This window comes from Lepus europaeus, chromosome 10, assembly GCF_033115175.1.
Source record: "Lepus europaeus isolate LE1 chromosome 10, mLepTim1.pri, whole genome shotgun sequence".
Taxonomy (NCBI): Eukaryota; Metazoa; Chordata; class Mammalia; order Lagomorpha; family Leporidae; genus Lepus; species Lepus europaeus.
Window position 1 is genome coordinate 20,382,139 of NC_084836.1, and position 27,181 is coordinate 20,409,319.

The window sequence follows — 27,181 nt, forward strand, 5'->3', positions numbered from 1 at the left end:
AACAAAGGGCAAGAAATGGGTGGTACTCAAGCCCTACCACAAACTCTGCCCCTTATATATACTCAATTAAACCCCACTGCAGATATCCTATGTCTCTAGTTCTTTAAAAGGATGGCCCCAGACCTATGGAGTATAGCTCTCCCTTAAGCATGCCTACACTGCTTCTTGAGTGTGTACTTTTGTTTTGCATGTAAATAAATCTTACTTCTCTGCTGACCTTTACCTACATCTCATCCTTGAATTCTTTTTTGTGTTGGAGACAAGAAACTGAACCCAGGCACCTCAGGACACAGTAAAGAAGGATATTAACGGAACAATCATTGTGCTTACTCCTTAGTCCCCCTCCAAAAAGCATAAGATACATCTTGTATATTTCCTTTTCTCACATGCATATACACACCAACTGGGAAGAAAGCAGAAGCTACCATAAGACAGTACTTTTTAACAAGATTGTGCTTTGGCAGGGATTGGGGTTGGTGGTGTGGCATGGCAGGTTAAGCTGTCTGCAATGCCAGTATCCCATATGGGTACCAGCTCAATTCCTGGCTGTATCACTTCCAATTCAGCACCATGCTAATGCACTTGGGAAAGCATTGGAAGATGGTCCAAGTGTTTGGGTCCCTGCACCCACGTGAGAGACTTGGAAGAAGCTCCTGGCTCTGGTTCCTGGCTTCAGCCCCTCCCAACCCTGGTCATTGTAGCCATCTGGGAAGTGAACCAGGGGATGGAAGAGAGCTCTCTCTTGTTCTCTCTCTTTATATCTTCTTCTCTCTCCCCCTCTCCCTCTCTTTACCTCTCCCTGTCTCTCTCTATAAGTCTCCTTTTCAAATAAATACATTTTTTTCTTCAGGACCCTTCTGGTGAGAAATCAACAGTGATTCAAACATATTCCTATATGCAGTTTGTTGGTTTTTCCTATCTGCTTTCAAGATGTTTTTTCTTTATCCTGGTTTTCAGAAGTTCAATGGTAATCTGTTTAAGTGTGGTGACCTCTAGTTCCTTCCAATTTCACTGCACTTCCTTAATCTGTAATTTTATGTCTCTCATCAAATCTGGGACTTTTTAAAATTTCATTTTCTGATTTTTTATTTCTTGTCTCTTTTTACTGTGGATTTAATTTGCTCTTCTTTCTTTTAAGATTTATTTATTTATTTGAGAAGTAGAGTTATAGACAGAGAGAAAGACAGAGAGAAAGTTCTTCCATCTGCTGCTTCACTCTCCAAATGGCCACAGTGGCCAGACTGAGCTGATCCAAAGCCAGGAGCCAAGAGCTTATTTCAGGTCTCCCACGTGGGGCAGGGGCCCAAGCCATTGGGCCATCTTCTACTGCTTTCCCAGGCCATAAGTAGAGAACTGATGGGAAGAGGAGCAGCTGGGGACATGAACCCATAAGGGATGATGGCACCGCAGGCAGAGGCTTAGCCTATTATGTCACAGTGCTGGCCCCCTTGCTCTTCTTTTTCTAGCTTCCTGTGGTGAAAATTTTGATGACTGATTTTAATTCTTCTTTTTTTTTCTTTTAAGATTTATTTATTCCAAAGTCAGAGTTACAGACAGAGGGGAAGAGAGAGAGAGAGAGAGAGAGATCTTCTGTCTACTGACTCATTACCCAGATGACCACAATGGTCTCCCACGTGGGTGCAGGATCTCAAGCATTTGGGCCATCTTCCTCTCCCTTCCTAGGTGAATTAATAGGGAGCTGGATAGGAAGCAGAGCAGCCAGGTCTTGAACTGACAGCCATATGGGATGCATATGCTGCAGACAGTGGCTTTACCTGCTAGGTCACAATGCCAGCCCCAATAAAATAATTTTTAAATGCTGATTTAAAAACAGAGACTGTCGTGGGAATGAGTGTGGAGAGAGAAGTGCCTTCTGGACGAGATCAAGCCCTCTGAGAGATGGTACTGAGAGAAATGTGGTTCCATCACCATCATCCTATAGACATAACTAAAAACAGAAACAATAGTAACATCAATAGAAGGAAAGCCAATGAAATTTAGACTTCTCTTTTTGATAGATAAAATGATTATTGTAGGGGGCCAGCGCTGTGGCACAGTGGGTTAACACACTAGCCTGAAGCGCCGGCATCCCATATGGACACTGGTTCGAGACCTGGCTGCTCTACTTCCAATCCAGCTCTCTGCTGTGGCCTGGGAAAGCAATAGAGGATGGCCCAAGTCTTTGGGTCCCTGCACCTGCATGGGAGACCCAGAAGAAGCTCCTGGCTCTTGGCTTCGGATCGGCGCAGCTCCAGCCGTTGCGGCCAATTGGAGAGTGAACCAGCAGATGGAAGACCTCTCTCTCTCTCTCTGCCTCTCCTCTCTCCATGTTAACTCTTTCAAATAAATAAATAAATCTAAAAAAATGATTTTTGTAGAGAAGTTGTAAGATTTTCTGTGTGAGTTTATGTCATGTGTGTGCCCCAGCATTCCTAGTGTCCTGAGTCTTTATTCTGCCTTTGTGTTCCTCCAGCACTCAATATTTGAGAGGGAAAATACTCCTAAAACTAAAAAGTAGAAAAAAGCCAGTGAGAATGTATGGTCCACCCTGCCTTGGGTAATGGGGGAACTTCTTAGGGCATAGCTAAAAGAAGGTTGTAGAAAGTTTGGGCTCTAGGGCCAGGGATTCCAAGATTTGCCAAAGAATTGAGGACCTTAAGTGTGGCAGAGAAACCACGGAGCTACAGGGCTCCAGACGGGCTGGCACAATGGCTTGTCTAATGGCAAACACTATGGGTGGTGTGCCATGGTTGGCAAAGCTTCAACTATGGGTAAGATCTTGAAACAACACTGGAGCAGATCCTAATAACGACCAAGATTTATGTTCTTGGCAGTTTGACGGAATTGAAAATTGGATTATTTTTCACAGACTTGAGCTTCTGGACTGAAATTTAAATCTTCTCACTTCTGGACCTGACATCCTGGTGGTGCTTCTGCAGCTGTCACTGAGGTCTTCCCTTCCCGGACCATGCAGGTGTGGCCTTGGAGAGCATTGCTTCTGCCATGTCAGGCAAATGTCTCCTCCAGCACAGCCCAGCCAACCAGACTCTACCCATTGGGTATATGCTCTCTGGCTGGGGTCTTAACAGTCATGACTGGGACAATAGGCAAAGTATTAGCTGAATATCCACAGCAATCTTCTGGATTTTATGTTTCAGAAACATAGTCTTATTCCTATAACAATGATTCATCATCAACATCATTTATGGAGGATAGAAGACACAATGACACTTTGGGGAAACACAGCACACTGTAGAATTATTCATTATTTCAGACATAAAACATTGTCGGTCCTGTCCTCTCTTTCTTGTCTCTAGGCACAGGAAGTGAGTATATCTGTATCAGGTTTGGGGATCAGATATGATAGATGAAGCTGAAAAACGTGAATTCTTCATTATTTCATCAAATCCCAATTCCCTGACACTGTAGTTATCAAAAAGAATTGGATTATCATCAGAACAAGGCCCAGTATTATTTTATAAAGAAATTTAGAATATTTCTCATTGGGTTTTAATTACTAGGCTTAATTTTGTTGATGCCTCCTCTAATTTTCTTCCTCTGAAGAAAAGTCTTGGATTTTCTCCCATCCTTTCTGATTTTATTGTTACCTATCAATGTGTATTAAACACTTGACTTAGCAACATTTTTTTCATAATTGATTTTTAAATTTCAGTTCTAAACATCATTCTTTATTGATCATTTTGGTAATATTTTCTCTATGAATCCATAGTCAACAATGAAATATAACTAATCAAGGACTTTTTAAATTAGTAGCCAATTAAGGGGCCGGTGTTGTGACTTGAATCGCCAGCATCCCATATGATGCTCGTTATGGCCTGAGAGGCAGTAGAAGATGTCCCAAGGCCTTAGACCCTTGCAGCCGCGTGGAAGACCTGGAAGAAGCTCCTGGCTCCTGGCTTCAGATGGGCTCAGCTCCAGCCATTGTGGCCATCTGGGGAATGAACCAGCAGATGGAAGACCTCTCTCTCTCTCTCTCTGCCTCTCTCTAACTCTGTCATTCAAATAAATAAAATAATAAATAAATCTTTAAAAATTAATATCTAATTAAAATACTGTTATTTCATGATATTAAATCATCTATCAGCAAATGTGGGCTTCCTTGGATTTAATTGCTGACTGCATTACAATGAGAAAACAATGTTTCTATCTACATGATAAAATAAGCAAATGTGTCAATAATACCCCCATACAAAGTTTAAGTTATAATCAGACCCAGAGTCCATCCTAAAGTGTAAAAGAAAGTAGGATGAAGAATGGAATCACAAAATTCAAACAAATCTTCAGCAATAGCAAAAAAGGTGGAGTGGGGGGGGTGCTCAGACTCCTTAGCCCATTCAAAAATAAAAGATATATTCAGGTACCGTGTAACATTAGAAGGACCAGACTTTCCAAATCGAAACTTGGACACCTGGTGTGATGAGGCTGAGTGTAGTTATGAGTACAAACCCTCCTCACTTCATGCTACTTCATTCAATGCACGCATTCATTTATTCAGTATTTATCAAGCCCTGCTCTGAACCAGACACTGGTTGTTCCATGGTGTACAAGACGATGCATTTCTAATCTTTCTGAAGCATACAAGCCCTAAACCTATGTCACATAAGCAAAAGTAAAGAAATCAACCACAGAAGTTAAAGGCAACTGAAAAGAATTTAGTTAAATCTTTTTTTTTTTTTTTTTTTTGATAGGCAGAGTGGACAGTGAGAGAGAGACAGAGAGAAAGGTCTTCCTTTTGCCGTTGGTTCACCCTCCAATGGCCGCCGCAGTAGCGCGCTGCGGCCGGCGCACCACGCTGATCCGATGGCAGGAGCCAGGTGCTTATCCTGGTCTCCCATGGGGTGCAGGGCCCAAACACTTGGGCCATCCTCCACTGCACTCCCTGGCCACAGCAGAGAGCTGGCCTGGAAGAGGGGCAACCGGGACAGGATCGGTGCCCCGACCGGGACTAGAACCCGGTGTGCCGGCGCCGCAAGGCGGAGGATTAGCCTAGTGAGCCACGCACCGGCCAAGTTAAATCTTAATTTTAAACCTTTATGTCTGAAAAAAAGAGAAATCAAAGAAAACTAGATACTCACCACATTGCCATGTATTGGTCTGCCATTTTTTGTATTATTACTGTAATACTTTTACAAACTTTCCAAAGCACATCCTGTTCACTTCTGAGGAGACAAAAGCCAACTAAGGGGCTCACCTAAAACCAAGGGCTATCAAGTCCAAATAGTGGGGTTCGAACCAAAGCCTACCATTTCCAACATTACACTCCTTCTCTATACAGGGAAATGTCTAAGCAGAGGATTTTTCCTCCCCTGAGAATCAGAGGAACCTGGGGTCGTTTGCTGGACAAGGGAGCATGACTATTCTAGCAAAACCCACAAGAAATACATAAGAGACAATGCCCCTCACCGTGTACTGAGCCCACTATCTATGATAGTCCTATTTATCTATCCACCCAAAGCCATCCATGAGCTGCATACCTAAGTGGGGCCCATCTCATTCTTTCTGCTTACACTCCTAGAAGTAATAGCTGGGGGCCGGCGCCGCAGCTCAATAGGCTAATCCTCCGCCTACAGCACCGGCACCCCAGGTTCTAGTCCCAGTTGGGGCGCCGGATTCTGTCCTGGCTGCCCTTCTTCCTGTCGAGCTCTCTGCTGTGGCCCAGGAGTGCAGTGGAGGATGGCCCAAGTGCTTGGGCCCTGCACCCGCATAGGAGACCAGGAGAAGTACCTGGCTCCTGGCTTCGGATCAGCATGGTGCACCGGCCGCAGCGGCCATTGGAGAGTGAACCAACGGTAAAGGAAGACCTTTCTCTCTGTCTCTCTCTCACTGTCCACTCTGCCTGTCAAAAAATAAATAAATAAATTATAAATAAATAATAAAATTAAATAAAAAAAAAGTTTAATAGCTGGGTTGTGGGAATTCAGGGATATTTCTTTCCCTATCGGGAAACAGTAAAAAATTTAAGTCCCTCAACTGTGAAAGGCCATCCTTACTGATCTTGGTTTGTGTCCTGGGTTTACCATCAGGTTTTACACACAGCCCAGTTGCTCAATAAATGAGAAGGTGAAAGAAGGAAAGAGCAGAAGCAAATGGTAGTGGGGATGGGTCTGGACCGTGGTCACCCAGCCCCCATTCACCAAGTCTATCACAGCTGGCCCCATCACAGTATGCCTGGTCTCTGAGAGTCCTTGTATTCTATCAAATCCCATCTTACAACTCTACAGTCTCTGGGCTCAATTATTTCAGCAATTAACACAATACACAGAGACATACCTAAAACAAGTTAGCTTAGCTTCTAATAGAAATGTTGCATAAGGATTTGCCACTTGTTTTTCAAAGACAACTAAAAATTTTAATTTAAAACTGTTTCCTGTGGCCAGTGCTGTGGCGCAGTTTATTAACACACTGGCCTGAAGCACCAGAATCCCATATGGGCTGCTCCTCTTCTGATCCAGCTCTCTGCTGTGGCCTGGGAAAGCAGTAGAAGATGGCCCAAGTCCTTGGGCCCCTGCAACAGTGGGAGACTCGGAGGAAGCTCCTGGCTCCTGGCTTCAGATCGGCACAGCTCCGGCGGTTGTGGCCATCTGGGGAGTGAACCAGCGGATGGAAGACCTATCTGTCTATCTCTACCTCTCTCTGTAACTTTGTCTTTCAAATAAATAAAAAAATAAATCTTAAAAAAAACTGTTTCCTTTTGGTTCTCTCCAAAATTTTTGGTCATATTCCATCACCCCTTCTGGTTGAGCCCTCTCATCTAACTATAAACTGCCTCCTGGCTTGTTAACAGGAAAGATTTTTCTCAGGCCCCATTCTGTAAACATTCCAAGAGAAATCACAGATGCTTAGAGACTGGGAGGGCCCTCCTATTTTGCAGCAGTTTTTTTTTTTTTTATCTTAAAGATGCTGCAAACAGCTCTGATTTTAAAATAAGCACAGTACATTATCCATTTCTGTTCTATAATTGTCTTATTTTATTTGATTCCATCTTTGCCTTATCTTCTATAAACTCCTTGAGAGTATTTCTCATTTCCCATCCAACTGCTCCCTTAGCCCAGAATCGGGCACAAAGTAGGTGCCCAGTAAATACTTATTATGTCAATAAATGAACCAGCGAAATAATAAAAAGCTACATGAAGGTAAGGACCATATCAATGCACTGTGTATCTCTCATAGCATTTGTCACGATGAATGAACGAATGAATGGACAAAGGGATATAAAGCTGAGCCTGCTTGAAATGCAAAGAACTTTTAAAATAATAAATGTAATCTTTTTACCTTAAGCCACGAAACAATAATATTTTAAAATCTCAAAGTCAATTTTTAGAGGCAATCCAAAGCTATGCCCAGCAGTTGGGAGATTGACTTTTCTTCCTGCCTGTTTTCCTGATTATATTTGCCAGAATTTTCAAGCATTACTATTAATACATACAGCATTCTAGTGTGGTATCTTTATATTACACTTTATTTAAAAAATATTTATTTATTTTATATGAAAGTTGAGGTTAGATAGAATTTCCATCTGCTGATTCACTCCTCAAATGTCTACAACAGCCAGGACTGGTCAAGGCCAAAGACAGGAGCCTGGAACCTCATCAGAGTCTCCCACATGGGTGGCAGGGACCTACGCACTTGGGTCATCTGCTGCTGCTTTCCCTGCCACATTATAAGGGAGCAGCCAGAACTTGAACCAGTGCTCATACAGAATGCTGGTACCACGGCAGTGGCTTAACCCATGGTGCCCCAACACAGGCCCTTTCCCATTAGTGTAGGGGAAGCCTGGGCATTGAGAAGCGAATTGAGTTTACAAGGCCTACAGCTGGATCCTGGATAGCGTTCTTTCTAGAACTGAAGCACAGCTGGAAGATTGATGAAGCAGAGTACTCAACAGGAAAATCAGTAAGACTCATGAGGAATAACTTCCAAAATTGGGTTCAAATGCAGTAAGCCAGTGTCAAGCTGAAGACTGGTTCTGAGTAAAGTTGCCATCTTCATCCGCAGAGGATTAGTTCTAGGATCCCCCATGGATACCAGAATCTAAGGATGCTCAAGTTCCTTATAGAATAATGGCATAATATTCAGATGCACTCTTCGCAATCCTCCCATGTACTTTAAACCACCTCTAGATTACTTATAATACCTAATGCAATATAAACACTTGCTGTGCTGTTGTTTTCTGGTCAAGGGGCTTGTCCACTACTTTCTTTTTACTTCCTTCTTAGAGAATAAAACATAGACCTGATGGTGAAAGCTGCAGCTGCCATCCTGGACCATGAAGCACATGGTGTATTGAGAAAGACAGAGCAAGCAAATAGAAGGAGCCTGGGTCCCTGACACTGGAAATCTGGTGTTTCAGTCTACTTGGACTATTACATGAGAGAAAAATAAGTCTGCCCTTGTTTATTTTGGTTCATGATGACAGCAACTAAAACCATACCCTGTCTGACACACTCTTTCCACAAATACTGGCAAACATCAGCAGCATCAATAGAGGTGTGTGACAGGCATTCTAATCACATTATCCACTAGAATAAACTCTGCTCATTTCCTTTTTCTATTTCTTTTCCTCTTCCATGTAGAATCATTCTGCAGACTCTTATTAAGTCAACCAGCCTCTATTTTTTTAGTTACAAATTGAAATTTTACCATTGAAGTATAATAGGATGCTTTTAACCAATTTTAATTTATACAGCATGCTTCTGAATTTAACTGTAGTTTGCATTTAAATTCAATTTAAATTCTCTATTTCAACTTCATTAAGCTTATGATTTTTACCTATCCACATTTTCTTTTACAAAAAAATTTTTTTAGTTTGATGTCTTTAAATTTAAAAAATCATAGAGTATTTTTCAAGAATGGCTGTCTTTTTTTTTCCTAACTTTTGAGAGGAAGAGGAAAGAGATAGGGAGGAGAGGGAGAGAGTCCTTCCAATGGTTTACTTACCAAATACTTGCAAAGGCTGTGGCTGGACCAAGAAAAAAAGAGCCAGGAAACCTTCCAGGTCCCCCAAGAGTGGCAGGGATGCATTTACTTGAGCCATCACTGCTGCTTCCCAGTGTGCATTAGCAGGAATCTAGAGTCAAGAGCTGGAGCTGGGTATCAAACCTGGATAATCCAACATGAGATTCTGGTATTTAACTGGCACCTTAACTGCTAGGCTGAATGCCTCCCTCCCTCTAGAACTTTTTCAAAATTCTATCAAATTCAAGAACTCTTATGATTCTGTCATCTTTGATTCAGTCCTTTATTTGAAAGAAATATAACCCTATACATAGTTGGAAGCTCTGTGTAACTCAGAATTACAGTGAGAAAGGTACAGAGAGAGATCTCTTTATCTGCTGGTTCACTCCCCCAAATGGCCAGAAGGGGCAGGGCTGGGCCAGGCCAAAGCCAGGATCTTCATCTGGCCTTTCCACATGGGTGCAGGGCCCCAATTACTTGGGCCATAGCCCACTGTTTCCCAGGCACCTTAATAGGGATCTAGATCAGAAGTGGAGCAGCCAGGACTCAAACCAACACCTTTATGGGATGCCAGCGCTGCAGACTGTGGCTTAACTGGCTATACCATAGTGTTGGCCCCTCAAATTTTTTTAAACATGTTTATTTTGGTATGAAAAAATACTGAACTGTATGCATGTTTTTTTATAATATGTATTTTCCATGAAATTTTTGGAGACCTCTCTCATTCATTCTCTCATTGATGAACACAAAGGTTGTTTTCACTTTTTCTCTATTTCAATCAATATTGCAATGAATGTTCCTACATCTAAGTCCAGGTACACAGATTCAAATGTTTTCTAGGACATGCAACAAATAAATTAAATTGTAGTGTTGTAATGCATGGATACTTTCAACTTTGACTTTGTTAAATTGCTCCCCAAACTTGCTGTACTGATGATACTCTTATTTTTCTATATCTTCACTAGCATATAATAATGTCAGGTTCTTTACTTTGGGCTAACTTAACGGATATGAAATGACATCTTATCACTTTAATTTGCCTTTCCTTGATTACTAGGTAGGTTTTTTTTTTTTTAAGATTTACTTATTTATTTGAAAGGCAGAATTACAGACAGAGAGGGAGAGATAGAGAAATCTTCCATCCACTGGTTCACTTCCCAAATGGCTGCAATGGCAGGGCTAGGCCAGGTGGAAGCCAGGAGCCAGAAGCTTCTTCCAGGTCTCCCACATGAATGTAGAGGCCCAATAATCTGGGCCATCATCTACTGCTTTCCCACGCACATTAGCAAGGGTGCTGGTTTTGAAGTGGAGCATCTGGGACTTGAACCCGTACCCATATGGGATGCAGGCACTGCAGACGGAAGCTTAACTTGCTGTGCCATAGTTCTGGCCCTTTCAGGCTAGGCTTGTCTGTCATTCAGTTTTCCCATCCTGTTATTTTCTTCTTTATATGCTTTGCCCATTGTACTACTAGGTTATTCAAATATTTTGTTGACTTATAGAATTTTTTTATGTATTTGAGATCTTAAACCTTTTAAGTTACATACACTGAATTGTCTTCTCCTATCTTTTAACTTTGATACACAGAATTTAAACATTTTAATGTGAACTTTCTGTTCGCATTAAATGTGATTTTAGGATGTGTGCTTTTGCCTTCTAATTAAGAAACTCTTTCCTACCTGAAACCATAAAGATCCATTTCTATTTTAAACCAATAATTTTTAAGTTTTGCTTTTCAAATGCAGTTCTTTAATCCATGGAAAAGTAAAAGTAAATTCAAATGTTTTAATTCCAGAAATTCCACAGTATGTTTTTATGACATTTGAGAGATTGGAGAAATGAAAAAAAAGTGATCAGTCAAATCAAAAGAATTCTTGAAAATGTGGGTTTTTTTTTTTTTTCATTGATTTTTAGGTCTTCTTGGGATCCTTCCATCACTGGCTCATGCAGCAGATGACCCTTTATTTATGTACTGAACTCGGTTTGTGCACCACTCCTGAGCTGCTCATCCTTACATTCACCCCAGCCTTGGCCACCTGCCTTTCTTCCCAGGCTGGAGCAATCCCAGAGATGGCTCGAATCCCAGCCACTGCTACCGTTGCCTCATATCCTAATGTCTCCAATTTTCTTAGCCTCGTCAGTAATAAGGACCGAGCTTAGGCATGGAGCTGAGGTGGATCCAGCATGCAAGTCCAATCTGAAGGAGCCCCAGGGAACCTCTGCTTTTCCTAGCAAATGGTTGTTGCCCAAAGGCACTGCTAATAGGAGTATATTCAGTAATTGAATAAGACAACACCCTGAAAGATCAGCTTTCACCAATGAAGCAAAAAACTGGAACGAGCTTGCAGATCAATTTCATGACCCTTCTTCCACAGTGGACTGCTGTGAGAAGCAGCGATTCCACAGGACCACTCTGGAGGTGTCCCACGACAGCTAGCAGTGTTTTCTTGAGGTGTGCCTAAGCTTGGTAACACAACAGCCGGTTATGCTTTTTCTCCTTTTCTGTTTTATTCCCCCTCTTCCCTCCGTCTTCATCGTGCAGAACTGAATTTCCCTCCCCAGTAAGCCCTGGCATATAAGTTTTGCTTCACACACTCTCTTCTAGGGATTCCAGGCTGAGAATTTGCTTAATTTAAAAAAAAATGTTATCCATCAGTAACTAAAGTTCAAAATTCTTATTAAAGGAGAAAGCAGTTCTATTAAAGATATTAAAGCTATAACCAGCAAATTTTGCAAATATTATACAAATGAGTTAGTTCATTGGCAAATCAGTCATTTGGCACATCAGCTTGCTTCTGAGAAAGGGAAGATAGAGAAGTATAAAGACCTGAGTTATATTTAGAAGATACGTTGGGTAAGATTTATTTGTATTGACTAAATGTGAAGACTCACAGAGAGAGGAGGTTAGGATTACACTTAGGTTTCTGTTTGGGGCAACTGGATGGATGCAATGCTATTTATCTCATCAAAGCAGGAGGAAGTTTGTGTTTGTAGCAGACCCAGGATTTCAGCAGGATTCTCAGAAAACATGAGTTCATGAAATCTGAGGAGTCTGAGGTATTTCATGAGTATTTGCATAAGTGGGTCCAAACTTCACATGGTAGATCTGAGTTGAAGGCATTGATATTTTCTGAGTGCTGTGATTGACACTATAGATTGACCATCCAACAACCATTCTTCCCATCTCCCTTGCTCACAGAACCACAATTTTATTCAGGCAGTGATACACTCAGTTCATGTTATGAATAAAAGTTGGTTAAATCAACCATGGTAAACCCATTTCTCTTTGCCAGGGATTAGTTGAGGATGAATACTAATACCTGATCCATTTCTAAAGTGAGGGAAGTCCACTAAGAAATATTTTTCTCCCTGATAAAACAGAGTAGCTTTAGAGAAATGCTCTTCTTCCTTCAAAATGGCCTTCTCTCCCATTTTAAATATGTTATGTGAGAATCTGAGGCTTGGAGCTTCAGCCACCATTTTGAAACTGAGAGATGACCTTTTTTTTTTTTTTTTTTTTTTTTTTTTTTTTGGACAGGCAGAGTTAACAGTGAGAGAGACAGAGAGAAAGGTCTTCCTTTACTGTTAGTTCACTCTCCAGTGGCCGCTGCGGCCAGTGCACCATGCTGATCCGAAGCCAGGAGCCAGGTGCTTCTCCTGGTCTACCATGCAGGTGCAGGGCCCAAGCACTTGGGCCATCCTCCACTGCACTCCCAGGCCACAGCAGAGAGCTGGAATGAAGAGGGGCAACCGGGACAGATTCTGGCACCCTGACTGGGACTAGGATCCCATGTGCCAGCGGCTCAGGCAGAGGATTAGCCTATTGAGCTGCAGTGCCAGCCAGAGAGATGACCTTCTAATGGTAGATCTGCAAGAGTGTGGGTACCTAATGCCAACTCTGAACCCCTGATCTACCCTGGAAATAGACTATCTCCAGACTTTGGGTTCTCTGCAATACTTATATATCATTGTAATGCCAGTACTGGAGACATTTATAACCAAATTCTCCTTAGATAAGAAGACATCTTTGCAATCCCTTGGTCACTATAGTCATATGAATAAATGACATCAGTAGAGCTCAGAAAAATAATGTTAAAAAGCCAAACAAGGGTCCAGCATTGTGGAGTACTGGATTAAGCCAACACTTGTGATGCCAGCATCCCATATGGGCACTGAATCATGTCCTAGCTGCTCCATTTCCCATACACCTTTCTGCTTATGTGCCTGGGAAAGCAGCAGAAGATGGCCCAAGTACTTGGATCCTTGCTACCCAGGATGAAGTTCCTGGTTCCTGGTTTCTGCCTGGCCCAGCCCTGGATGCTGCAGGCATTTGGGGAGTGAACCAGTGAAGAGTTTTTTGTGTCTCTCCTTCTCTGTAACTCTCCATTTCAAGGAAATAAACAAGACTTAAAAAAAAAATAGCAATCTGCTAAGGGGTCTGAGAGGGACTAGCCCAAGAGATGTTAACAATCCCAAATCACAAAAATGACAGTAGTCATAATTTACTAGAAGGAAATAAAATAAACACAGCTCTGAAAATACTGTATGAGAATGCAATGGCAGATACAGATAAATTTCATCCTCCATGGTTTACAGGTAAACCATGAACTTTTGATGATAATGACTTGTTTGTAGATGTCTATCAACTGTAAAACATCTGGAGGGGGAGGCAGATGATGGGGGAACTGTGCCAATGAGGGGGAAGAGGACATATGGGAAACCTCTATACTTTCCTCTCAATATTGCCATGAATCTAAAACTGCCCTAAACATTTTTATTTTAAAAAAAGAATGTACCTCAAAACTGTCAATTTAGTTCTTTAATTGCAAATATATTCAAATATTTAGCCAAAGACAATATGAAAAACAAGACCTATGGGTCATTTTCTAAATATTTTTAAATGGCTGAGACTCAATTCCTTTTTGTTGTTGTTCCATTATCCTAATCAAGAATTAGATTGAAGTCATCCATTGACAGATAAAGTGAATATCTTCAAATTCCATGTTTGAGAGTTTCCATGCTTCTGTGGGTTTGGGTCATGAAATTCACTTGGCCCCAGAGAAATAATTGCTTGTCAGCTTGAAGCTAAGCCTGATGAATAATTTTGACAACACCATGCACCAAATTAATGAACTAGCCAACTTCAAATTTCCCTACTAGGTACTAGTTTTGCCAAGTGTTTAATTGTGACTGGATGTGATAAGTTATCCCTTTCTCTTCACTTAGAATAAATATTTATGACTAACTGACATTACATTATCCATATAATATATTTACTCTTTCACTGTGATATTGGTGAATTAAGGGCACAATATTACTCTGGGCCATAACAGAAAAGACAGGGTCAGGGGACACTCTGTCAGATAACAATGTAATTTTAGAAATGTTCAAGGTAAACTAACTGAGCACAAGGAAGAGGAAAGGGCATGGGAAAGAGCTCTGAAGTCCAACAGAGCTGGTATTGAATTTTGGCCCCACCATTCAGAAATAGCAAAATTAAGCAAGTTTCCCACAGTTTCCCCGTCTGTTTTCCATGTGCCAGATGGGGATATCATCGTCAACTCCGTAGAGTTGTGAGAACTAAATCATGTCTACAGGAACTGCCATAGCACCTGGCTCATAATACATTGTTGATAAAAACTAAAAGTTCTAAATTGATACATTTATAGGTTTTTTCATACTTTTTTAAGATTTATTTTTTTATTCGAAAGTCAGAGTTACACAGAAAGAGGAGAGGGATGGTTCACTCCCCATTTGGCCACAACAGCCGGAGCCATGCCAATCTGAAGCCAGGAGCCAGGTGCTTCTTCCAGGTCTCCCATGCAGGTGCAGGGGCCCAAGGACTTGGGCCATCTTCTACTGCTTTCCCAGGCTACAGCAGAGAGCTGGATCAGAAGTGGAGCAGCTAGGTCATGAACCAGCACTCATGTGGGATGCCAGCACTTCAGGCCAGGGCATTAACCCGCTGAGCCACAGAGCTGGCACGCTCACGCGTGCGCTCTCTCTCTCTCCCTCCCCTTCCCCCCACTCTCCCTCTCTCTTTCACTCCCTCTCTCACTCCTTTCAATATTGGAAAAGGGTATTGAGGTTAAATATCTGTTAACTATGTTGCAAAAACATTCTCTCCAATCAATCACACTTTTCTTAAGTTTGTATATAGTTTTTTCTTTGAGAAATTTAAATAATATATAATGACTTGTACTTTTGACTTATTTTACAAAAGTGACAAAAATACTGAAATAAATGAAAAGTGTAAGATTGGAAATTGTCTTCAGTTTTCCACTTTAATGGCTGAAGATACCACACACACTTGTGCAATGTTGTCATATTCATATGTTCTCTTTAAGAATGTATCTGTTAGTCTTAAGCCGGACACACTTTGTATTCCCTGTTCTGAAGACAATAGAGTAAGGGCAAGGCAGAGAGAGGAACTTGGATGTAGCTTCCCAAGCTGTCTTCCTGAAATACCACACCAGTGGATGGAATTGGTATTGCACATTTCCAAAACCAGATCCACAGTCCTTTCACTGCTGCAGTTAGTTATTTTACAGGTAATGTGAAAAGGTTCATCAAGGTTCACAGTATCTGGGATCGCCTCCAAAGACAACCTAACATCTCCATAATCTGGAGCCATTCTCTGAAGTTGGCTGGTCTGTAACCCTCCCTGCTCACCTTGAATTGATTTCCATACTATATCCAATTTTCCAATTTCTGTTACTCCCTTAATGATGCCTATTTTTTCTGCAAACTCCTTTTTGGGTGTTAGGCAGTATAAGTAGTGGCATGTATCCATTGGCTGCAAATATCCTCTTGATCCAAATGTAGATACACATTCTCCAGCTTGGCTGATTGAATTCAGTTCTGTTAGACTGTACATGATAGATGGCTCCAATGAAACTTTCTCCATAAACATGGGTGAGGTTGTAATATTCTGAATCTGAGCTTCCAGAAGTACTTCATCAGTCTCTGTGTCATAAAATTTGGTTTTCACATCCAGTGGTTTGAGAACCTGAAATTTGAAGAATTTCCTAAAATACATTTTTTCTCTGCCCTGAGTTCCATAATTCACAGCACATACCAAGAGAGGTGTTCCGATTTCTTTTACTTCATGGTGTATGACATCATCAATCCAACAATCAAGTTTAAGTTCACTCACTGCCACATTCAAGGTTGACAGACTTGAACACTGAGAACTTGTTTGAAGATCAGCTTTTACCAATCTTTCTTTTACATGTTGACTGCTATCAGTATGAATGCTGATATAACCAGAAAAAGGTCTCTCCCAGGAATATACTCCGAAAATTTTGTGGTAAAGTCAACATTTCTCCCAACATTAAAACTTCCATACCATTTACAGTGCAAGGACCATCTCATCATTTGGTTAAAGAGATCTCCAGGTAAAGTCTTTCTCTTCACATGTTACTGGACTATATTGGTGAATAAAGTAGGCTTAGTCAGTCTTGTCACCTTTAGCGCCAGCAGGTGTTCCTATTTGGGAGAATTCACTTCCGTTTTGATGGCACTTCTGACTCACAGCCTATGCTGGCTGAAGAGGTTCAGCTTGGCCCAAGAGAAAGCAAAATAAGCACGTTTGGGAAGAACAGGAGCCAAACGTCCTCAAACTGCTTATCTTCTTTTTGCTGGTACCTTAAATTTTCCTTTTACTATGTTCTCTATGGGCCCAAAGGATTCTTTTCACCAGAGCCATCCTTTGTCTCTTGGCGATCTATATCTAAAACACTCTAGCCAACCACAATCACACATCCCTACTTGAAGCAACTGGTCATGGTAGCAATATCCATAATATGCATCTTCTACTACCTTTGTGAAGGGTCCTCATATGCACAGATTTCTAAAGAGAAATTTTATAACAAAAGAAACTTATTTTTTAATTCTATTTTCAATGAACTCTTTGAAGTATCCTTGATCAATTTAGCTCTACATTTTCCCCCATTGCTTTGTTCATCTTTGATTATTTCTTCTATCTTATTGGAAATCTTATCAGATGAATGCTGAATAAAATTCCACTTCTAACCATGATTAACAGGGATTGGATTTATGCTCTTGCCTTAAATAATTGGAAAACTATACAAATTTATGATTATTAGACATAGGATAATAGGACCAGGGTATCATCCCCAAGAAAAGTGAAAGAAATGAGGTAAATCTTATGATTGCTCTGGCAGTTTCTAGACTACCATGCAGGCAAGAAGGATTGTTCCAACAGAACTCACTGGACCATCTTGCTGAACTAAAGTCACAATTTGGGGAGCTGCCATTTCTCAGTTACCAGACTGACAAAAATTAAAATACAATCATATTTTCTTTTGACAAGACTGTGGAAACAGGCATTCTCACACATTACTGGTATGGATGGATACTGGTAAAACTCTTTTGGAAAGAAATTTGTCTACATACAAGACTAGTTTGCACTTATCTTTATCATCCCACTGAAGATATACCACCACCAATAATGTGTACATATGCTGGGTCTTAGTCCACCCGTACAGGATGGACTGGGTCCAAGGAAAGGTAAGTGCGCCGCTCGCCCGTTCCCCAGCCTCCCGATCCCGGAGACAATCAGACGCAGCGGGGAGCCAAGTCTAGCAAGAACTCATTTACTTTGTGCAAAACAGAACCTTTTATAGCACAAAACTGCAGAGTCACTGGGGCAGGGCTAAGGACCAACCAATCATTTAAAAAATCACCTTACAGGGGGATTTACTTCCTTTGGGCACCATCTTTGAATTGCTTCATGTAACTAATTTCCCCACACACATACACACACACACAAACACAGAGGACTTCAAAAAGTTCATGGGAAAATAGAATTAATAGATAAGCTTATTTTGATGCTAAAAATTAAAATACATGCATACTTAAATATACACATTATTCACTACATCATCTATAACTGCAAAATATTGAACAACCTAAACACCTATGTGTGGGAGACTGAATGCACAAACCATAACTGACAATGGTTGGACTCAGGAATTTTTGATTTCAGGGTGGTGTGAGAAAGTGATATGCATTCCATAGAAACCATACTTCTGGGGCCAGTGTCTTGGCACAGCAGGTTAAGCCTCTGACTGCAATGCCAATATCCCATATGGGCATCTGCTTAAGTCCCAGCTGCTCCACTTGTAATCTATTTCCCTGCTAACACACTTGAGAAAGCAGTGGAAAATGGCTCAAGTGCTTGGGCTCTTCCATCCATGTGGGAGATCCAGAAGTTCAAGGCTCCTGGCTTCAGCCTGACCCAGCCTTGGCTGTTGCCGCCATTTGGAGATTGAACCAGCAAATGGAAGATATACACACACACACTCTCTCTCTCTCTCCCTCTCTTTCTCTCTTTCTCTCTCCTCCTCCTCCTCCTCCTCTCTCTTTAACTCTGCCTTTCAAATAAATAAAAAAAAAGAAACCATACTTCAAATTCTGAGTTTTGATCTGTTGACAGGCCAACAATGTTCCCTGTGATAGTCTCTCACCATGCTGGGCAGCTCCCAATTAGTCTTGCAGTCAGCAAGGTAAATAACCCAGATTCTACAGTGTGCTGTGCTGCTAGTAGGTTAGGGGCAGTAAATGCATTTTTAACTTACTATGGGTTTATCAGGATCAGAGCATCTGTGTCTATATAATGAGTACTATATTGCTGTAAAAAAAATTAAAAGAATGAGGGAAATTTCTATGAGTTGGCAGGCAGTCCTTCCCAGCAAATATGGCCAACTGGCCAACTACAAAGTGCAAAAGGGTGTATATAATATTCCATCCTTCAAGGAAAAGTGAAAGAAAGAAAGCTATATATGAAAATATACCTGGGGCCAGCGCTGTAGCATAGCGGGTAAAGCCACCATCTACAGTGCCGGCATCACATGTGGGCGCCAGTTTGAGTCCCGGCTGCTCCACTTCCAATTCAGCTCTCTGCTATGGCCTGGAAAAGTAGTAGAAGATGGCTCAAGTCCTTGGGCCCCTGCAACTGCATGAGAGGCCCAAAAGATCTTGGCTTCTGGCTCCTTGGCTTCCGATTGACCCAGCTCTGGCTGTTGTGGCCAATTGGGGAGTGAACCAGCAGATGGAAGACCTCTCTCTCTCTCTGCTTCTCCTTCTCTCTCTATGTAACTCTGACTTTCAAATAAATAAATCTTTTTTAAAAAAATAAAATATACCTGTTTTTCTTCATTTGTGCAAAAGAAATACAGGAAGGTTAATCCAGAACTAATGAGATCATTACCACAAGAGTGGCCAGGGAAAGCGAACTGGGGTCCAAGGGATGAGATGGGTTGTGGCACTTTGGTTAGACCTTTTAGATAATCTTGGCTCTTCAAATTGATATGATGATTCACATGCCAAAAAATAAACAGTTAACACCAACTAAAATGAATGTGTGCCTAGGGATAGGAAGGATGCAAGACCCAAAAAGGAACAAAACAGTAACAAATCAACCTAACTCTATTATATGTGAATAATAGATCACTCTTTGTGCACCCCTGCAAAGCCAAATCAGAGACTAAACAAAACAGCAAGAACCTTACAAGCCTAAGACTTCCTCCTGGCTGGAGATTTATCCCTGTTCTCCTGTGTTTCCATGACTGCACTGCTGGGTTCCCCCTCCCCAAGATGTTTTATGGGTTTCAGTTATTTATCGTCCTAAGTGATATCCTTAGTTGGTGGTTCGGGAAGCTGTAACTTTAGAAAAATGTTCATGATTTTTAGATATGGCTTTTAGTTTTGGAAATTGTTTAACACTGGACTCAGAACCATGCCCTGCCAATAAAGGACACAGAGGAAGAGATTGGCACAGAGTTGGAAGAAAAAGAATTTCTCAATGAAGTAAGGGGCCCTGTATTGAGTGAGATACAGTAATCAGCAGTTCTACATGACTTTCAAATGTTCTTCATGCTCATTAACATAGATTAATAAGAGTTAGCTTTTTCAGTTTAATCAAAGTTGGAAGAGAAATTGAGAGAAGTTTTAAAACCTTAATGAGAAACTGAGTGAGTGAGTGAGTGCTTAAATGAGCACTGTTAGGGACATTAAACTCTTAGCTTCTCACCATCATGTGGTAGTATGATGCTGAGAAATAATCAATAAGCAAGAAGTCATCTTTTTAAAATAGTGACCTGATGGCTTCAAATTGAACAATTTCTTAGGAGGAAGCCACCAGAGACATACACAAATACTTACGTGCAAGGATGGAAGTATTATTTTTAATAGCACAAAAATGGGAAGTACCTAAATGTCCAACAACATAGAAATAGCTATAGGCATAATGTTATCACTAGACTCTGGTATATAATGCATCCATTAAAATTATCTTTTCTTGGTGCCGCAGCTCACTAGGCTAATCCTCCGCCTATGGCGTCTAAACTCCGGGTACTAGTCCCAGTTGGGGCGCCAGTTCTGTCCTGGTTGCTCCTCTTCCAGTCCAGCTCTCTGCTGTGGCCAGGAAGGCAGTGGAGGATGGCCCAAGTGCTTGGGTCCTGCACCTGCATGGGAGACCAGGAGGAAGTGCCTGGCTCCTGGCTTCAGATTGGCGCAGCACGCAGACCATGGCGGCCATTTGGGGAGTGAGCCAACAGAAGGAAGACCTTTCTGTCTCTCTCTCTCACTGTCTAACTCTGCCTGTCAAAAAAAATTATCTTTTCTAAAACCTTTTAATGATATGAGAAAAAAAGTCAGAATATTAGAAAATAATGTTACGGGGAAGTTCGTCAGTTTTATGCTGCCTGCTAACAGAAAAATGGGTGACAACAGCTCAGAGCTATTTTCATTATGTTAAGTTTCTTTTTAAAGCAATGTAAGTATGTATGTGTTTACATACAAAATATACATATTTCATATACATAAAAAATCATTGAACAATTAACAAGGAAGAGAAAAATGATCAGACTGAAACACATCAAAATGTTAACATTGATTATCTTTAGATTATAGGAATTGTGGGCAATTACTGTTTTCCCACTCATATTTTAGGTATTTTCCAGATGTATTGCATTAAGCATGAGCTGCTTTTACTAATTCTAACCTTCCTGCTGCTCAGGCCAAAAACCTTAGAAACATCCTTGACCTTCATTCTTTATGTAAAATCCACATCCAATTCATCAGAAAACCTGTCAATTCTACGTCCAAAGAGATTCTGGGGGTGGGCACTTGGCATAGCAGTTCAGACACCACTCAGGATGGCTGCATTCCATATTAGAGTATCTAGGTTGAGTCCTGCCTCAAATTTCAATTCCAGTTTCCTTCTAATGCCCAGTCTGGGAGGCAGCAGATTATGGCTCAAGTTGTTGGGTCCCTGATATCCATGAGGGAGACCCAGATATTGTTCCAGGGTCCTGGATTTGGCCTGCCCAGTCCTGGCTGATTCAGACCTTTAGGGAGTGAATCAGCAGATGCAAAATCAATTTCTCTCTCTCTCTCTCTCTCTCTCTCTCTCTCTCTCTCTCTTCATTTCAAATAAGTAAATAATAAAATTTTAATTTAAAAGATAGAAGACAAATGAAGAGCAGGAAAGAAGCTAGAGGATGAAATGACCAACAGGAATCCTCTGAAAACTCAAGGTATGGCACTGGGTTCCTCACAGTAAGTATAACAGAGCTTGAGACACTATTTCAAGATGAAGAGAAAAGGGGAACTTAAGGACACCACTAAAGCACTTATGTTCCATAAATACAATGTCAGGAAAAAGAAGGGTTGGACACATGCCCTTTCCACATTGTTTTCTAATCAGTTTCACGTGACTGTCTCATTCATCTCTATTTCCCCTACATATACCACAGCACCTGTACAAAGCAGGTGTCAGGGGTAGGGCACTGGCCTATTGGTTAAGATGCTGCTTAAGACACCCACATCAGTAGATCTGTATTTGAAACTCAGCTGCAGCAACTGGCTCCAGCTTCTGGCTAACACAGAGCCTGAGACACAGCAGTGACACTCAGATGATTGGGTTTCTCCCACATAGGAGACCTAGACTGAGTTCCTGGCTCCCAGCTTCGGCCCAGCCTAGTTCTGGCTATTGTAGTTGTGAGCATTTAACGAGTGAGCCAATAAGTAGGTTCTCTATATATATATATATCTTTCTCTTTCTCTCTCTCTCCTCTTACCTCCCTTCTGTCTCCCCTCCCCTAATAAATAAAGGTAATTTTTACAACTAAAAAATATCAAACATAAGTAAATATTTATAACACGAATGGATTAGTGAAGGAAGGAAGGAAGGTTAGAAGGGAAGGAAGGAATTACAGTAATAAGAAGGGCAGGTACTTCTTCAACATTCGCTATAGTCAAGCAGTGTTCTGTGTACTTTTGTAGATTAAGTCTTGGACTGGCTGGAACGCACCTCCGCCTGGCTGTGTATGTTCACTGCTGGCTTCCCCAGTGATCATGTTCAGGGTGCAAAGAAACTCTCTAATGAGACAGATTAAAAACAGCAGATGTTCTTAATTTTTAAAAGGGTGCTTATTCTTATATAAGCTGCCCAGGTGCTGTTGGCATATGAAAATGTGTGTGCACACCAGAGGCTAGAAACTGAGGGGTTTTCCTCATTATTCCATTATATGAGCAGCTAGAAATGACAGACTAAGTCAAAGCAAAGTAATTATCCTGTGAATTCAGGCCTCCCTTAAAGCTTTTTATCTCAGAGGTTGTCTAAGTTTGCTAATAATTAACCTAACATAGATTTCTGAGTTTTTCCCATAGGCCTTTGAGTATAGTCTCTTTGATTTGTCATTCAGTGACTATAGAGAAATTACTATGGGCCAGGCACTTTTCAAAGTACCTGGGTACAGGGGCCTGCACTGTGGCATAGCGGGTAAAGCCGCCTCTCGCAGTGACGGCATCCCATATAGGTGCTGGTTCGAGTCCTGGCTGCTTCACCTCCAATCCAGCTCTCTGCTATGGCCTGGGAAAGCAGTAGAAAATGACTCCAGTCCTTGGGCCCCTGCACCCATGTGGGAGACCCGGAAAAAGCCCCTGGCTCCCAGCTTTGGATCAGCCTAGCTCTGGCTGTTGCGCCCTTCGGGGAGTGAACTAGCAGATAGAAACCACCCCCCTCCCGTCTCTTCTCTGTAACTCTGCCTTTCTATTAAATAAATAAATAAATTGTTTTAAAAAAAGTACCTGGCTACAACAGTAATCAAAACAAATTAACTGCTCAAAGAGATCACATTACCTTACATTTGAGGAATAATAATAATAATGCCATTTTACAGAAAAAGAAAGTGAGATTGGGGGCTGGCGTTGTGGCGTAGCGGGTGAAGCCTCCGTCTGTGGCAACGGCATCCTATATGGGTGCCGGTTCGTGTCCGGCTGCTCTTCTTCTGATCCAGCTCCCTGCTAATGACCTGGGAAAGCAGTGCAAGACCTCAAGTACTTGGGCCCCTGCACACATGTGGAAGACCCAGAAGAAGCTCCGGTCTCCTGGCTTCTGATTGGCACAGCTCTGGCCGTTGTGGCCATTTGAGAGTGAACCAGCAGATGGAAGACCTCTCCACCCCCTCCCTCTTTCACTCTCTCTCTCTCTGTGTCTGCAGCTCTGCTTTTCAAATAAATAATAAATCTTAAAAAAAAAAAAAGAAAAGGAAGGAAGGAAGGAAGGAAGGAAGGAAGGAAGGAAGGAAGGAAGGAAGTGTGGCCCACAGAAGCAGTCTGCAGAGAGAGAACAGTACAGGAGTCTGACTCTTGCTACTCGGAATTTAAAACACTGTGACTTATATAGACTGAATGGTAAAATGTCCCGGAGGATTGGGCTTTCTTCTCAGACTAAAGCACTTTGCCACGTGTCACACACATTGTGAAGGTTCTTGAACTGAACTCATAGCACTGTTTGTTTTTTTTTTAAGATTTATTTATTTACTTGAAAGTCAGAGTTACACAGAGAGAGAAGGAGAAGCAGAGAGAGAGAGAGGTCTTCCATCCACTGGTTCACTCCCCAGATGGCCGCAATTGCTGGAGATACGCCAATCCGTAGCCAGGAGCTTCTTCCAGGTCTCTCACGCAGGTGCAGGGGCCCAAGAACTTGGGCCATCTTCCACTGCTTTCCCAGGCCATAGCAGAGAGCTGGATGGAAAGAGGAGCAGCTGGGACTCAAATCGGCACACATGTGGGGATGCTGGCACTGTAGGCAGCAGCTTTACCGGCACTACACCACAGCGCCAGCCCCAGCATTGTTTCTTAGAGAAACAATGGGGAGAGAAAGGTAGATTCCTGATGGAAAAGTGGTAGATAACCATAATTCCTCTCCTTATTTCAAATCTCTCAAAAAACCTTATCTGGATCAGAGTTGGCGAACTCAAAAGGCTTCCATAGCCTTGGCAACTCATGACAAGAGCCTCGGGTGATTACTGACACCATAAACAAGAGTGTCACTTTGTTAAGTCATCAACAGGAGTCACTGTACACTTACTTCTCATGCAGGATCTCTGTCCTTAATGTGCTCTTCAATGTGAATTAATGCTATAACTAGTACTCAAACAGTATTTTACACTTTGTGTTTCTGTGTGTGTGCAAACTGCTGAAATCTTTACTTAATATATGCTAAATTGATCTTCTGTATATAAAGATAATTGAAAATGAATCTCCATGTGAATGGAATGGGAGAGGGAGCTGGAGAGTGGAGGGTTGCAGGTAGGAGGGAAGTTATGGGGGGGGGGGAAGTCATTGTAATCCATAAACTGTACTTTGGAAATTTATATTTACTAAATAAAAGTTAAAAAGAAAAACCTTATCTGGAACGGAGTCACTACTTCCATTGCTTCTGCCCTGGTCTCAGCCATCATCATCTCTGACCTAGACTATTAAAATAGCTTTCTATATGGTCTTGCCCTTCTTGTCATCCTGCACATCCCTCAGCACAGCCAAAGAGATCCTTTCAACGTGTAAGCTGGGTGCTGCCCCCTCTGCCCAATGCCTCACAAAGACTCCCTCACTTCATTGAGGGTAAGAGCTCACATCTCCACAGTGGCCTACAAGACCCCACACAAGCCGGCCCCCCTTTCACCTCACCTCATCTTCCCCCACTCTGCTTTTCGTATCAGCCCTCTAGCTGTATTCGTCTTCTCCACGCTCCCCAAACCCACAGTGCGTGCTTCTACTTCAGGACTTTTGCACTAACTCTTCTTTGTCCCAAGTGTTTCACCCCAGATAGCTACACTTTCACCTCAAGTCTTTGCTCCAATATTACCTGCTTGGTGATGGCTTCCCTGACTGCCCACTGGAACTCACCACACTCTAGGAGACTTCCAGTCCTCTTTTCCCTGCTGTTTTCATTTTCCTTATTGCACTTTTCACCTTCAGAAAAAAAAAAAACATAAACTGCTTATGTATTAGGTTCATTATCTTTACTCCCTACAAGGGCAGTAACTTTTCTTTCTGCCATTCACTTATATATTCCCAGAGCTAGACTTATGCCTACTAATATATGGGTATCCAGGAAATATATGTTATTATCATTATTATCATCATCATCATTATTGTGTGTAGATGTCAAAGGACAGAACTTATGAGACATTTAGAGAAAGTGATTTTCCCACTTGGAGACACTGTAAGTTATAGAAAGAGATCATAGATTTTCAAAGTCAAAGATAATCAGATTTGAATCCCAACTTTCACATTTACTTGGGGCCTTGGAAAAGTTACTTAGTCTCTGTGAATCTCAGGTCTCTTGAATATAGAATGTGACAAATAGCACTATCTCACAAAGTTGTAGGGTCAATGAGGTGATATAATGCATAGAAAGTGCTGATTGAATCAGAATGCAATTAATATGAGATCTTTCGCATTAGTTTTTGTTTTACTTTGGCCATATTCTTATTTAATGATGTGGATTGAGCACATCCTTTCTCCTCTGTGGCCCTCATCTCACACAGTTATAAAAGAACCCTTGTTCCTTGAGATGTTCTCTTCAATAGGAGCCCATGACCCTGACCGACTTGAAAGGTTCCAAAGGGGCTTCCCAAGACATTGCTTCACTCTTACCAATGGGTTAGCTAATCCACTGCTGTTCATTACTGAGCCCTTTAAAAGTCAACAGATAATAACATGAGATAAATAAAACCTTTGTCACTGCTACCTCAATTTTACACAAGTGCTGCCAAAACAGATTGCAACAGGAACCTTTGAACAGACTGGTCAAATGATAGGTGCTGATAAACATTTATTCAACACGCAGCTTCCCCCTCACCCACGAAATTTCTCTGTAATTAATCTGCTGTTTCCACTAAGCCCATCTTCAACAGTGCTTTAGAAAAGCTGTCCCCAAAGTCCTTACTGCCAGGGGCAAATTTTCCCTATGTGAATCGCAGGCTTCCAAAGTTTTTTCAACCAAGTAAATTGCATCAAATGATTGTTCCCATATGTTAAACATTCGTCAGAAGACTGGGCATAGTCAAAGACACGTGCTTATTAGAACTTCTGATCTGCATGAGTTACATTTTCAAGTTGTATGGCTACACTTCCAGCCAAAAGCAAAGAACTGTAATGTTTGACGTCCCTGAGCAGCCTGATTTGAGGCACGTTCATTCATTCTTTGATGTATTTTTGACATCTCTTTAATAAAGTCTAGTATCTACCAGGGGCTAGCCTAGGTGCTGAGAATATAACAGTGAACAAAACAGAAAAATTTCTGCCTCTGCCAAAACACAATTAGATAGGAAGAGTAAGTTCCAATGTTCTACAGCATAATTTAAAGGTTCCTAACACAAAGATACGCTAAATGTTTAAGGAGATGGCTATACTAATTAGTCTGATTTGATCATGACACATTGTGTACGTGTGTAGAATGATCACATCATATGATACATGTTAAAAATGATAAACATTTTGAATGAAAAAAAAATCAAAAATTGAGAAATTCCTACCCTCCTGGAGTTTGCATTCCAGTGGAGAAAACGTTAGAAAGATAAGTAAACTATGTGAATAGAAGACGTTCTAAAAGAAACATAAAGCAGGAAGAGAGATGGAAGATGCAAAGCACAGTGGGATGCAAGGGTGTCCTTTACGGAATTCGAGGGCAGAAACGTCAGACTGAAAAGGTGATATTTGAGCAAGACCTGAAGGCAGTAACAAATCATCGATTGAGATCCCTTGGGGAAGAGGAAGAAAGCAAGGAGAACAAAACCCTGAGGAGGGAGCATGCACAAGTGTTTGAGGACCAAGCTCAGAACAGCCAAGACATAAGACAAGACCAGGACACAGGAGAACCAATTGA

General features: G+C 41.5%; 1 pseudogene; it reads right to left on the reverse strand.

The window, feature by feature from the left end:
- Positions 1-15,247: 15,247 nt before the first annotated feature.
- On the reverse strand, positions 15,248-26,518 carry LOC133767990 (trafficking protein particle complex subunit 13-like; annotated as a pseudogene).
- Positions 26,519-27,181: the final 663 nt, after the last annotated feature.